The 12,945-nt window shown below is 32.6% G+C and overlaps 2 pseudogenes; both read right to left on the bottom strand.

Annotated features, from left to right (window-relative positions):
• Nucleotides 1–2,889: 2,889 nt before the first annotated feature.
• Nucleotides 2,890–4,707, bottom strand: LOC120215812 (annotated as a pseudogene).
• A 3,679-nt stretch (nucleotides 4,708–8,386) lies between these two features.
• Nucleotides 8,387–10,534, bottom strand: LOC120215888 (annotated as a pseudogene).
• Nucleotides 10,535–12,945: the final 2,411 nt, after the last annotated feature.

The following is a 12,945-nucleotide window of genomic DNA, read 5'->3' as shown; positions in this document are numbered from 1 at the left end:
CGAATGGTATTAATTATAAACACATTATTACATCAATTTAGAATTTTTGAATGTTAGTTATGTGTGTTACAAGGGTTTTATTTTTAAAAGTTTTGAAATTTATATTTTTTTACTTTATTTTTATATGAATTGGGTTTGAGTATGCGTGTTTGACCTTTTCTGTATCATATCTGTTCGGCATAGTCTTCGAAGCAGAGGAGGGTGTTTAAGTGTAATAACACACGTCTGCAAGATTCTGAGGCGTGCGATGTAACCAGACAGGGGGGGAGGGTTCATTGGAACACGTGACAGAGATCCGACCAGAAGTTTGACCGGTCTTTTTATTATAGTTATTACATCATCTGAATGCACAAATAGATTGACCTTCACACGCCACCTCACTGCCAAAACCTTCACCGCTTTCTCCACTGTTTCATGTAGTTTCTCTGAATCAACTAATTATCTTTTCTGTGACTGCTCAATGCTCCTTCCCATCGTATCTGCTTTTTTTTTTAAAAAAAATACAGGGACCGTAAAAAAGGAGCCTATACTAAGGGTAAGGGATGAGTAAACGTAATAAAATGCAAGGCCGACGGTGGTCGATGAGTAACTTTAACTAAGATCAATGATTATGTGGTCATTAGTTAGTTTTAATCGATAAAGTAATTATTTCAACGTTGATTATTACATGTCGCCGCCGGCCATCAACAACCGTTGTGTCGTCCTCATTTTCCACGTTTTCATTAGTTGTTTGTTGGAACTATTGAATGCTTCCTTTATAAAGAGATATCCGGTTCCAATCAAGCATCCTTTGATACTGTTGGTAGATCTCAAAACAAATTACCAAATACATTTTGGATTGTTATTACTCAATACTCCATTAGATAAGGACCAAGTAGCTTTATCTACATTTCAATTGGAGGGTTTTGATTTTGCCTAAAGATATTAGATAAGAACAAGTTGGTGCAGCAATGGCGTGCTGACATCTCTGTTTTTTAGCCGTAGAAAATGGACTCTTTCGGTTCAAGAGATTGGGCCATAAGCAATTCATCATAAGCAAGGTCCGTTTATTGAGAATTCATTCCATTAATATTCTAAAAACCACAGGTTCGAATTTGTTTGAGTTTGTAATATATTTTCATTCGGAAATCATGTAGTTGTATGCTGGGGAAGGTTCCCTTAAGTGGTTAGGGTTCACGCCTATGGGTTGAAGGGAGCTACCTTTTTGGCTCTTTGATTGCAAGTTCAGTGCTAGCTAAAACCTGAAGAACTTGTTCAAAAATGAGGGATGAAGCTGCCTCAGTCCTCTCATCGAATGGGGAAGAGGTTATAGTCGCCTGGATTTGGGGTGAGAATAGCGTTAGGTATCTCATCTTCCTTGACAAAACCTAATATGACTTTCTATGCACATTCCTAAACACTGTCATTGCTTGGTTGCTTATTCTTGGTAGGCTTAATACTAAGAATAGATCATTGTGTGAATATTGTTGTTGATCCTCACTGTATGTTATGCTCCTCTGCGATGGAATCGAGGGAGTACCTCTTTTCTGCTTATCGCTCTTCTTGTTGTATTTGGAAAAAGGAGTAATATTGGCAGGGCAATTGTGGATTGAGAACATGAATTAGTTTGGACTCGGACCCAGATGAAGGGTAAGTCTTTATTGGCTTATGTTTTCAAAATTGCTTGGAGTGTCCATATCTATTGCGTGTGGAAGGAAAGGAACTGTTGGATCTTTAAGGAGAAATCTTGTTCGGTTGCTGAGATTTTTTATCCTATCAAGCAAGTGATGGTGATTTCTTTTAACAAGCTCACGGGCATCGATGTTGGGTAACCGGGTGGGCTCCGTTTCAAAAACGTGCTGATAAATTGGTCAATTTGCGGTGACAATTTGACGAAGTCGCATGCATAATCACATATGTTGGCAAATCTGACCGGCAGAAACTTCCTTTGGTCATATGGACTTGGAGTCATGAATTCATTGACCAATAATCTTTCCAAATCAGACCAAAAACTCGAATTTATTGATCAATAATATATTCAAATCAGGTTAAAACATAGAGGAAACCATAAAGGACCTCGGGTATCGAAACATCCCACAATTTGATGGGTCATTTCAAGTACTGAATTGTTTATTTTTTGGATAACCTAATGTTTATGATCTATTAGTAGAGTAATTCAGATAGATTTATTTCGAAGCATTGATAGAACCAAATCGTTTATTTTTTGTATAACTAAATATTTATGATCTATTAGTAGTGTACTTCGGATAGGGTTATTTCAAGTTTTGATAGAATCAAAACGTTATTTTTGGTTTAATTAAATGTTTACGACTTATTAACAGTGTAACTCGGATCGATTATAACAAAAAAAGATGAGTTTATCGCATTCGACAAGTACCATTGAGTACTATTAATAATGAATACCGTTCAACATCATTAGTTTAATTTATACAAATTTAAAATTCTAAACAAATTTTAAATATTTAACGTATAATTATTAATTAATTACAAACTAAAAGATAAATTATTTAAAATAAAATATTAGTTATATTATTTTTCATAATTTATTTATCAAATAAATGAATAAAATATCAATTCTAAATTAATATTTCTAAATATTTTTTAATTTAAAAAAAAAACTTTTTGTATAGAATTTTAAATTTTTATAAATTAAATTAACGATGGTCATTACTCATTAAACGTTGTAAAATTTTTCTAATAAAAATCTATTATAATTTGAAAAATAATTTTTTTAATTCAATTTATTATATTTATAATGTAATAACTCAAATCTATAATCTTAGTTAAGAAATCTAGTATCTTTAGCACCTCATCCACAATTACCTGTTAATTTGCAGACAGGAAATGATGCAAGTAAACTAAAATTTTGCTTTGTAAACAACTACTATAAGAATCTGAATACTGTCATTCTAATACAAGATTATATTACATAATTAAATTTTAAAAAAACATATAAAATTACAGTGAGGAGAGCCGGGATCTCGATAATCAGGCGCTCGGTTCGTCGGCCGACGGACAGATAACTGAACCGGAATAGGGCGGCCCGTACCCGATCCACCGCAACTGCTACAAGCCCTGCGACCCGATCCCGAGCAAGACCGACAGCCGACGTCGCCATCCGACCAGCGAGAACAAATACACGAAACGAGTCCCGTGCCGTTGCAGGTGGCGCATCTCTGAAACGGTCCGGCCATGGGTTTCTGGTCCATAACCGATTTGACAATCACGGCTCCGGCCAACACGCCAACCGGTTGCCATCTGAGTCAAAACGATCGGAACCCATAGATGAAATCGGAGCGGAAAAAAAAAATCAGAAACAAGAGAAAGATGACGAGGAGATTTCTGGGATCTTTTTAAAGCTGTCGTAGAGAGTATAAATGAAAGAAATGGTGAAGGAATTGCACACGTATTTATTTGCGAGCCTTCGACGCTACCGATAGCCGAAATTGATTTTATTTATTTAACTTTTGTTTTTATTTGACCGTGCGATGGCTGTGCTCTGGGCCTTTCGGAGTGGGTGACGTTGCTTATTCCCCTTCTCTTCTTTGAGCAATAGTACAAAATAGGTTTTATTGCGTGTAAAATTATATATTTAAATTCTTAATTATTTATATTAACTTTAATTAAGGTTGTGCTTGTATAAATGAGTACCGATTGTAATTGGTAAAACTTTCGAGATAATGTTTTGAAAAAATTAATTTATGAGATAAAGTACTCCAAGATTAATTGCTCACATAAGGTGAAATCAACAGTGTTGGTCGTAGGTCGTCATGCCTTCCGGGCGACCTAATAGGTCGCCATGTCTTCCCGGCGAGCTACAAGAGATTGCATGTGTTTGCACGTCCCAACACGCTGTCATCCGACCGAGGCCATCCGAACGAGTTATGTGAGGGCATCCGAGGGCAACCGAGCGAGCTATGCGTGGGAATCCGAGGCGTGCGAGGGTAGGTCGCCCGGAGTGCATGGCGACCTACAAGGTCGCCCGGAAGGCATGGCGACCTATGTGTTGGGACGTGCATGGCTCTCTGTTTGAGCAAGGGTAGGTCGCCCGGAGTGCATGGCGACCTACAAGGTCGCCCGGAGTGCATGGCGACCTACGGTCAATACTGTGGATTTCACCCTATTTGAGTAATTAATCTTAAAAATGCATTAACTCGTGAATTAATTTCTTTCAGAACATTATCTCGAAAGTTTTGCCGATTATAATTATATCATATATACATGGTTAATTTGTGGTTTTTTTTTGGGCAAATGGTTTTGATGTACGGCTAATCCAAACAGAATGGATAAGGTGCCCATCCTGCAATTCTTTCCACCGTACGTCTTTTTATCACGTTTTTACTATTGAAAGTAGAGTTTGCGTACGTCTCCTGGTACCAATAAATCCAATAATATTTATGGTATATAATATATCAAATTATAATAATAATCTATAAAAAAAAAGAGTATATTCAAAAAAACAATCAAAGATTAATTATTTTCAAAATAAAATAATTATATTATATAAATATAAAAATTAAAAAAATTGATAGATTGAATAATGAAACCTGTGTGAGCTTGGTAAACACTGGCCTTACAGTTGAAGCATTCAAGGCCTTCTAGAAAGATGAGGAAACTTGCTTTCAATCAAACACAAGCCCAGACCGAGGCCTCACAGTATTAGGGCTAACTGAGGATGACTGGGTGAGAGTATACTTATTACTCCATTTCATAATAATTACATGAATCGAGTATTTTTATTTATTTATTGAATTATTATTAAAAATCCGTCAACAGATACACCGGCACATGCCCCTGTCTAATCCAATAACGAATTAGCTAAATCATTCTTTAATTAACTGCCACGTTGTTGACTTTCTTCTTTCTAGATCATGTCTGTAGCACCTTCCTAACATCATTGGTTTTAATAAATGATTTAATATTAAAGTAAGTTATTAAATTATACTTAAAATTATTATTATTATTTTTTTAAAATAAGTGTTTAGCGTCTTGAACGATACACTTTTAGATGTTTAGATCATTATCATCCTTAAATTCTATCATTAAGTGATACATGTCAAGCATATAAAATTTAAAATAATAAATATATTTTTTATTTTTTTATAAATTTTACACATGTTACTTAATTATCGGATTTAATGACAGACACCTAAAATTTTAATTGTCGACAGTCATTTTCGTCCCATATTTTTATACTATTATTATTATAATTATTATATTATTATTACAAATAATACAATAAAAATAAAGGCCTAGAAATTTTTTTATTATTTTTGTGTTATTTTAATAATATTTTTATAAATTTTATTAAAATAACATAGCATTTTTTGTGACCAATCACATCTCGATAAAATGATTGGTGGCGACTCCACAAATTGTGTTTTATCTTATACCAGAAGAAAAAATACTTACTTTTTCGAGACGAGATTTAGAAAGCAACGACACTTGTTTTCACCAGACGGAAAACCGTCTCGACAGTAACGTAAGAAGCATTAGTCATTTATTTTTAAAGAAAATTTATTTGGACAGCTAAAACTAATTTTGAGTATAGTTTGAGCACTTATTGTTGCATTAAGCTTAATAAAATTAAGGGTAAATTAGAATTTAGTACTTAAATTATCAGTTTTGATTATTTTGTACCTAAACTTTTAATTTTTTTCAAAACCATAACTAAAGTTTAGTTTTTGTTTCATTTTACTATCTCGTCGTTAAAAGTTTTAGTTTTTTTTTCATTTAAGTACTCTATTCAAAATTTAATGTTAAGTTTTAAAAAAATTAAAAGTTTATGTACTAAAAAGATCAAAACTGATAGTTTAGGTACTAAAAGCGTTAAATTTTAAATAATATATATTAAAATGAAATAACAACTAAACGTTAGGTATACTTTTAAAATTTTGAAAGTTTAAATATTAAAAAATCCTTTTTCAAACAAATTCAATCACATAAAACTGAGTAAAATGCTTTATTCCAGTCTTCTTGTTTAATTTACATGCACGATCAATCACTTTATAATCATCTTATGTTAATCAAAACATATTATTATTAAAAATATATGAATTATTGAGTTTGATTTTATATTTTAAACATTTTTTGGCTAATGTAATTAGTAATAATTTGAGGGGTGAAAAGTTATTATAGGGCTCCCTAGGAGTGGGAAGCATGTCTCGCGGCGTTGCATCCGGTGATTAGTTGATGTATTGCTGTGGGGTCCACGGTTTTCATGCTTAAATAAAAAGGTAAATTACAATTTAGTGCCTTAACTTTTCATTTTTTCAAAACTACACCTAAAATTTAGTTTTTCTGTCATTTTAGTATCATGCCTTAAAAACAGTACTTAGTTTTTAATTTCATTTTAGTACCTACGTTCAAAATTTAACGTTAAGTACTGAAAATACTGAAAGTTTTGGTACTAAAATGGCCAAAATTGATTAAATAGGTAATAAAATGAAATGAAAACTAAACGTCAGGTTTATTTTTGAAAAAAACTAAAAGCTTAGGTATTAAAACATGCTAAAACTGATAGTTTATGTACTAAATGCATAGTTTACCCATAAAAAATCTACATTATATTTATTTTTTAGTTTAAATGTTTATTTTTCTTATAAAAATAATCTAATTATATTCTGTTATTATTTTAACCCTTCAAAGACTAATATCGTTAAAAAAAATTCAACCAATCATATATTCGTATGTTCATGTGACATTAATTTATTTAAATTGTTTTTAAATTAAATTTAAGTCATAAATCCGTCCATTTTATCATTCACAATCACTTCTACTAATTTAAAACCTAAACAATTCTTTTAGGGTATTTAAATGACCAGTTTAGTTATGAACTATATCGAATAGACATTATTTGAATTAATCATATTATTAAAAAATTAATATTTATTTATTTATTAAATCTTTAATTAAATTAAATTATATACAAAAAATATTTAATAAAACTAAAATAATTTATAGGGAAATCATTAATTTAATTCAACGAATACCTTTCCAACTACATAAGTAAATAAATGAATAAATACTAAAATAAGCTATCTCCTTAATTTATCAATTCTTTATGATTAATTTATTACCATAGCTAGTCTAGTTGGTTGGGGTGTACAAAAATATCCGACCCGGTTGATCTGACCCGTCGACCCGAACATTAAAAAACCGGGTAATTTTCTAAAAAATTACCCTACCGGGTCGGGTACCGGCCTGACATTTCCCTGATCGGGTCCGGGTCACAAAATTGTGTTTTTCCGGTTACTCGAGCACTCATTTAGTTTTTTATTTTTTATTATATATATATATATAATGGATTATTAGATTTTGTATTTTGAACTTTTAAATTTTATGTTCGGATGTTGGGGTATGTAATTCGAAGTTTCAAACATTGAAATTTGTGTATATATTTTTTAAATTAAAAATGAAAAAATGTGGGTACCCACAAAATTTGGGTACCGACAACATCCGGGTCGAGACACGGGCCGAGAAATCAACACCCGGATGTTCCGGGTACCCGGATTTGCACACCCCTACTAGTTGGTGTTGTTAAATGTTAATTATTATTTTTGGTTTATTGCCAGAGACGAGTCCCGACCCGATCTGAAAAATATATACCCTACACCTGACTCGAAACCGACCTGACTTTTTGAGATAAAATCCGAATCCGACCCGACCAGAAATAATAATAAAAAATATTATTTTTATTCAATAAAAACATTTATTTAATAGAAAAAAAATAATATATAGAGGGTATTATTGTAATTATTCCTAAATATAAGGTAAAATAATATTTTTTAGGTCGGATCTAGTATTTTTTACCCTAAACCCGAATCCAACCCGACCCATAAATTACCTTTTAAAAATCCGACCCGATCCAAACTCAAAATTTTAAAAAAAGAGACCGATCGGGTCAAGTCATAACCCGACGGGTTCGGTCCATGCCCATCCCTGGCCCTTCCTGCGCTTAATACTATGGACAAAACTAGATCGGCTTATTATTCAAGAAGTCCTTAAACTACTCTAACTTATTTAAATTAGTCCTTGAAGTTCTTTAAACCAAAATAAACCCTTATTATTTATTGCATACTCATACAAGTCTCAGTTTGCATATTCTAAAGCTCATCGCAAATCTATTGGTTGCAAAAGATTTGTATCACCATCTAAGCATAGCGAAATGTGTTTTTATTAAAATTATTTTAGGGTAATAATTTTTTAAAACAAAATAAAAAAATTATTTGCTTATCTATATGAAGGTGTTTTTTTTTGTTTTTTTTCATTATTCTTTTAGTTTATAACATAAAAATATAAATAATTTCTTAATGGATTAATATATAGAATAAAAAATAGTTTTATAACACTTTGAAGGTAATACTAAACGTAGCTTATTCAGAAGTGAGACATTAAAATAAGAAACAACTTATAAAATATAACAAAGAGACAAGAAGTTGAGGTCTTATTCAAACATATGTTTCCTACATAACCAAATTGAAAAGAAAAGGCATGGAGAGATAAGTTTCCTCAGCAATTTCCTAAAATTGGGTTATGCAGGCTTTATGCAAAGCCTCCGCTGGTCGCCGTCCTGATAATCTGGAAGAGAGCTGTTTAAAAAGAGTGAAAAAGAAGAAAATTGGGTTATGCAGGCTTTATGCAAAGCCTCGCTGGTCGCCGTCTGATAATCTGGAAGAGAGCTGTTTTAAAAGAGTGAAAAGAAGAAAATTTTTAGTGAAATGTTGTATCGTTCCGACTTTTCATTTTTCTAAGTACATGCATTGTACATTCGTGTTCAGCATATAAATACGAAGATAAAGCTCCAAAGATCCTTGGACTGTGTCCAACATGTACTCGTATTGGAGACTCGTAGATCTTTAGGATGGGGCAATGGGCAAGATGTTTTCATTGCCAATATATGTACCATGGAAAGCTATTGCTATATAGACTATTTACTTAAGAAACAGCATAAACAGCAAACAGGCATAAGCATAGACACAGTATGCCATGTATTTTCTCTGCATTACAATGACCACTCTGACCATACTATGGCAAAACTCAAGCCTTGCATTTGCTATTTTAAAAAGTCACCGTGGGATATAAGGGAAATATGATCGTTAAAAGATTAGCCGCGGAGAATCTTACATGATCCAATGACAACGACGAAGAACCCAAGCAGTACAGGTTCCACAGGATAGTCCTTCCCTTCTTTGTGGTTGTTTCGGGCACAGCTCTCTCTTTGTTATGTTCTTCTGGAATTTCTCCACCTTCCTCTCTGCAAGGCGCCTTGATGTAGTCTGCACATATAAGAAAAAAGACACCATGTAAAGGGCCAATATTTTTTTCCCTATAAGTTTAAAGCATTTCGTTTGCTATCATAGAAAGGAGAAATGTGTGGTGATGGTTTTAGCATTCGATACACAATGATAAACAGTAATTTTAGAGCAGTAAGTGTTGGGGGTCCTGATGAGTTCTGCTCGGTCTATACTTTCGCCTCGGTCGAAGCTTGGTGATCCAATTGGAAGAAGGTTGTTTTGGATTATGCCAAAACTGCAGCTTTGGTTGTAATCATTGGGATCTGGGGTGCATTGCAGGCTTTGGCTTATATTTTGTGTGTGTTTTGGTTCGATGGAATGTTTTCAGATACGAGTTATGATGTGCTTGTTCGGTTTTGTTGTGACATCGATTAGGAGCACTCTTTTCCTACACTTAGGTTTAGGGAGGTTTTTAACGGGGCCCTGATCGATGTTCTTGTTTTGTATGTGTTGTTATTTATCACAAAACCTCTTTTCAAAAAAACAAAACAAAAAAACAGTAGTTCAAAATTTTTAGATAAATCACAAACTATACATGGATTTCAAGGTGTAATTTAATAAGAAATTATGATACTTTTATTTTGATTCAATGTGACAAATCACTATTGTATATACAAAAATCTATTGATCAAATCAATGTTCATCGCAATTCACTTTGGATAAAAATCATATCTCATTTAAAGAGTTGTATTTTTGAACTCTGAAAAGAAGATAATTATGAACTAGAAAAAAAGAAGAAGAATTCAAACATTTATTTCAACCATCTGCAGTTGATCATGTCAAGAGTATTAATGGATGATACAACTATAAAAGGTACTACTACTTCAGGAAATAATGCGATTTAAATTTTGCATTAAAAAGAAGCTAATAAAGGTTCTCCGAGCTAATTTATTCGCATATTATGGAGTTGAACGCATACATGATCAAATACTAGTCATATAAATCAGCTAAATTGAGATCTACAATCAAACGAGCGTTCACACACACATATAGATCAGATCGTTTCAGTACAAGCGATTAACGGAAAATAGGAATTCATAAAAGAGAATTGTGAAATCGCTAACCGATGATCATAAACAAATTAACAGTTTCGGAAAAGGAAAACAAAATTCCATGGCGACGGCGAGAACAGCCAGTCGGGGACGACTGCAGCGAGAAAGTTTAAAAAAAATTCAGACGATGTTAATTCTTCCCCGGCGAGCAAGATTTTTCTCTAGTTTTCTCGCCAAAAACCTCCCAAATTCATCAAAGGAAATGACAAACGAATTCATCCGCCTTTTATAACAAAATGATAAATGGATAAACTACTGAAATAGTTACTCTTATTTCATATAATTTTATTATGATCACAAACATTTTAGAAAATAACATTTCGATCCATTACATTATCTTGTTATAACGATTTACAATTTACATAGCAGGCTTAAGGGAGAGCAGCATGAGCACTGGCTCAAGACCCCCCTCGATCTTTATAGAATAATGAGAATAATACGTTCTATAATATTATCAATTAGTGGTTATTTATTATTGTCTTAGTTGTATTTAAATATTTTTTAATAAACCAATAAAAATAATGTATTTGAAACAAATTTATTAATAAAATTAAATAATTATTTAAAATAATAAAATATATTTTATTTCTTCTTAATTCACCATAAAACTCATCCAAATTTCATTTCTTCCACTTTCTATCAAGTTCAATTTCTTTTTCAACATCATAAGTTTTATCTTCCACTTTTGTCGATTAGGCCCCATAGAAGAATCATGTTCATAAAGCCAATCTAACCCAAAATTCGTGGGCCTCAGGAGCTTATACAAAATGAAAATCTTCTCCGATCTTCAAATGAACTGCTCAAGTAGCGAGTCGTGTTAGCCTATCAAGCTCAAGATCATGGAACCCATCGTTCTTCAGGTGAATCACCGTCTCCTCTCTCTTTGTTCATTTCCGTTTCCATTTACAATGGGTATTAATTTTCGGCTTTTAGATTTGAATTTTTAAAACAATACGTTGCTTCATATGCTCATTGTTCGAAAAACCCAGGTTTCATTCTTTGGTTTTTTTTTTTAGTTTGTGTTGATGTATTTTAAGTAGCCCATTTTGTGGTGTGCATTTCATCGTTTTGGAGTTCGATTTAGTACAATTGGTTTTTTTTCATTGTGAATAATTATTATGGGGATGGTGGAGTAACATCAATTAGTGAAATACATTATTTTTTGACAATCTTTGAGTGCTTTTTTCATAGTTGATGTCATTTCAATCATCATTACTTTACTTCGTGATAAAAAAGGTCGGTTGGGTCTTATATTGGAGCTTTTGATTGGAAGGATTGGCAAATTGATGTTGATTTACGAAAGAACAGTAAAGATGTTGATCGTTAGAGGGAAATGAAATGGGCTAGGACCCTCTACATTGCATTATGTGTTGCTGCTTTGAGGTTAGAACTTTATATATTGTCAGGACTCGATTATTAGTGTTAGATATGAAAAAGTATATAAGATAAATATTACTTTTTTATCTTTTTATTTTTATAATTGTCGGTTTTTGAAAGTTCATATTTTTCATACAAGAATTATAATAGATGTTGATATAAATATTTAAAGAAAATGGAGAGTTGGAGCATATCCAAAAGGAAAAGGAGGTTGGGTACATGTGCCATGATTTGATAGTGATGAATATACATACACGCATGTCTTGATAGCCTTCTATAAAAGCTCAATTCAGCTCATGAACTGCATATGTATGCAAATGAAAGCTATGGGATCATTTTATCATATGACATCCTCTAGCATAAAGCAATTATCTCTTTGAGTTTAAAAGCTTTCAACTCATCCCATTGATTTGAAACTTCGTAATTTAGTCTCTTCAATCTTCAAGTGAAGTTTTCATCATTTAAATTGCTGATATAACCTTCTTTGATATCTATTAATATATAATGTCCCTAAGAATTACGGATGCTAAATTATGCTTAGCAGACATGCAAAAGTGGGGTGACGGTGCATAAAGATATGTCCACCTTGTTCTATTCTACTGCTCAGAATTACAAATGACGAATACGTATAACATATGTATATATGTTTAAAAAGTTATACCCAAAATTCCAAAAATATGTATTTGATACGAATATTGTGTAAAAAGAGAAAAGAGTGGAGCTGTGTAGTATCCTCACCAATGAACTTGATCACTTGTTGCATGTAATAATTTTTGGAGGGAGATTGATGTGTTCTTCTTAGTGTCACTTTCCTTTTGTTTTCTTGTTAGTGAAACAACAATGATTGAAACCTGCCACATTTGCTTGGCCTGCATATTGCGATTACAAATTTACAATGACCAAAGTGCTGCAAGTGCTTTCTGCACGAGCCATGGTGCTGATTGTCAACCATGTGTGAAAAGGAGAGATAAAAAGAAAGAAAAGGGACTTCTTTTTTCAGTGTTGGATGAATGCCACGTGTTTGGCCGTCATTATCTGCATATTCGAAGTTCATCTCCTGTCATGATGAGTTCTTCATTAAGGAAAGGCCTGCTCTTTATGTTTTTTTATCTACTCTTAGGGGCGTAGTACTTGTGGATTCAATTTTTACACGTTAAACTGATCGTCAACCATGATTACACATGAAAAAAGCTGAACATGATACGATTTAACTGATACAT

Source organism: Hibiscus syriacus, unplaced genomic scaffold (genome assembly GCF_006381635.1).
Source record: "Hibiscus syriacus cultivar Baekdansim isolate YM2019G1 unplaced genomic scaffold, ASM638163v2 tig00110156_pilon, whole genome shotgun sequence".
Classification (NCBI taxonomy): Eukaryota; Viridiplantae; Streptophyta; class Magnoliopsida; order Malvales; family Malvaceae; genus Hibiscus; species Hibiscus syriacus.
Note: the sequence above shows the minus strand (reverse complement) of the source record. Positions and strands in the feature narration are given on the sequence as shown.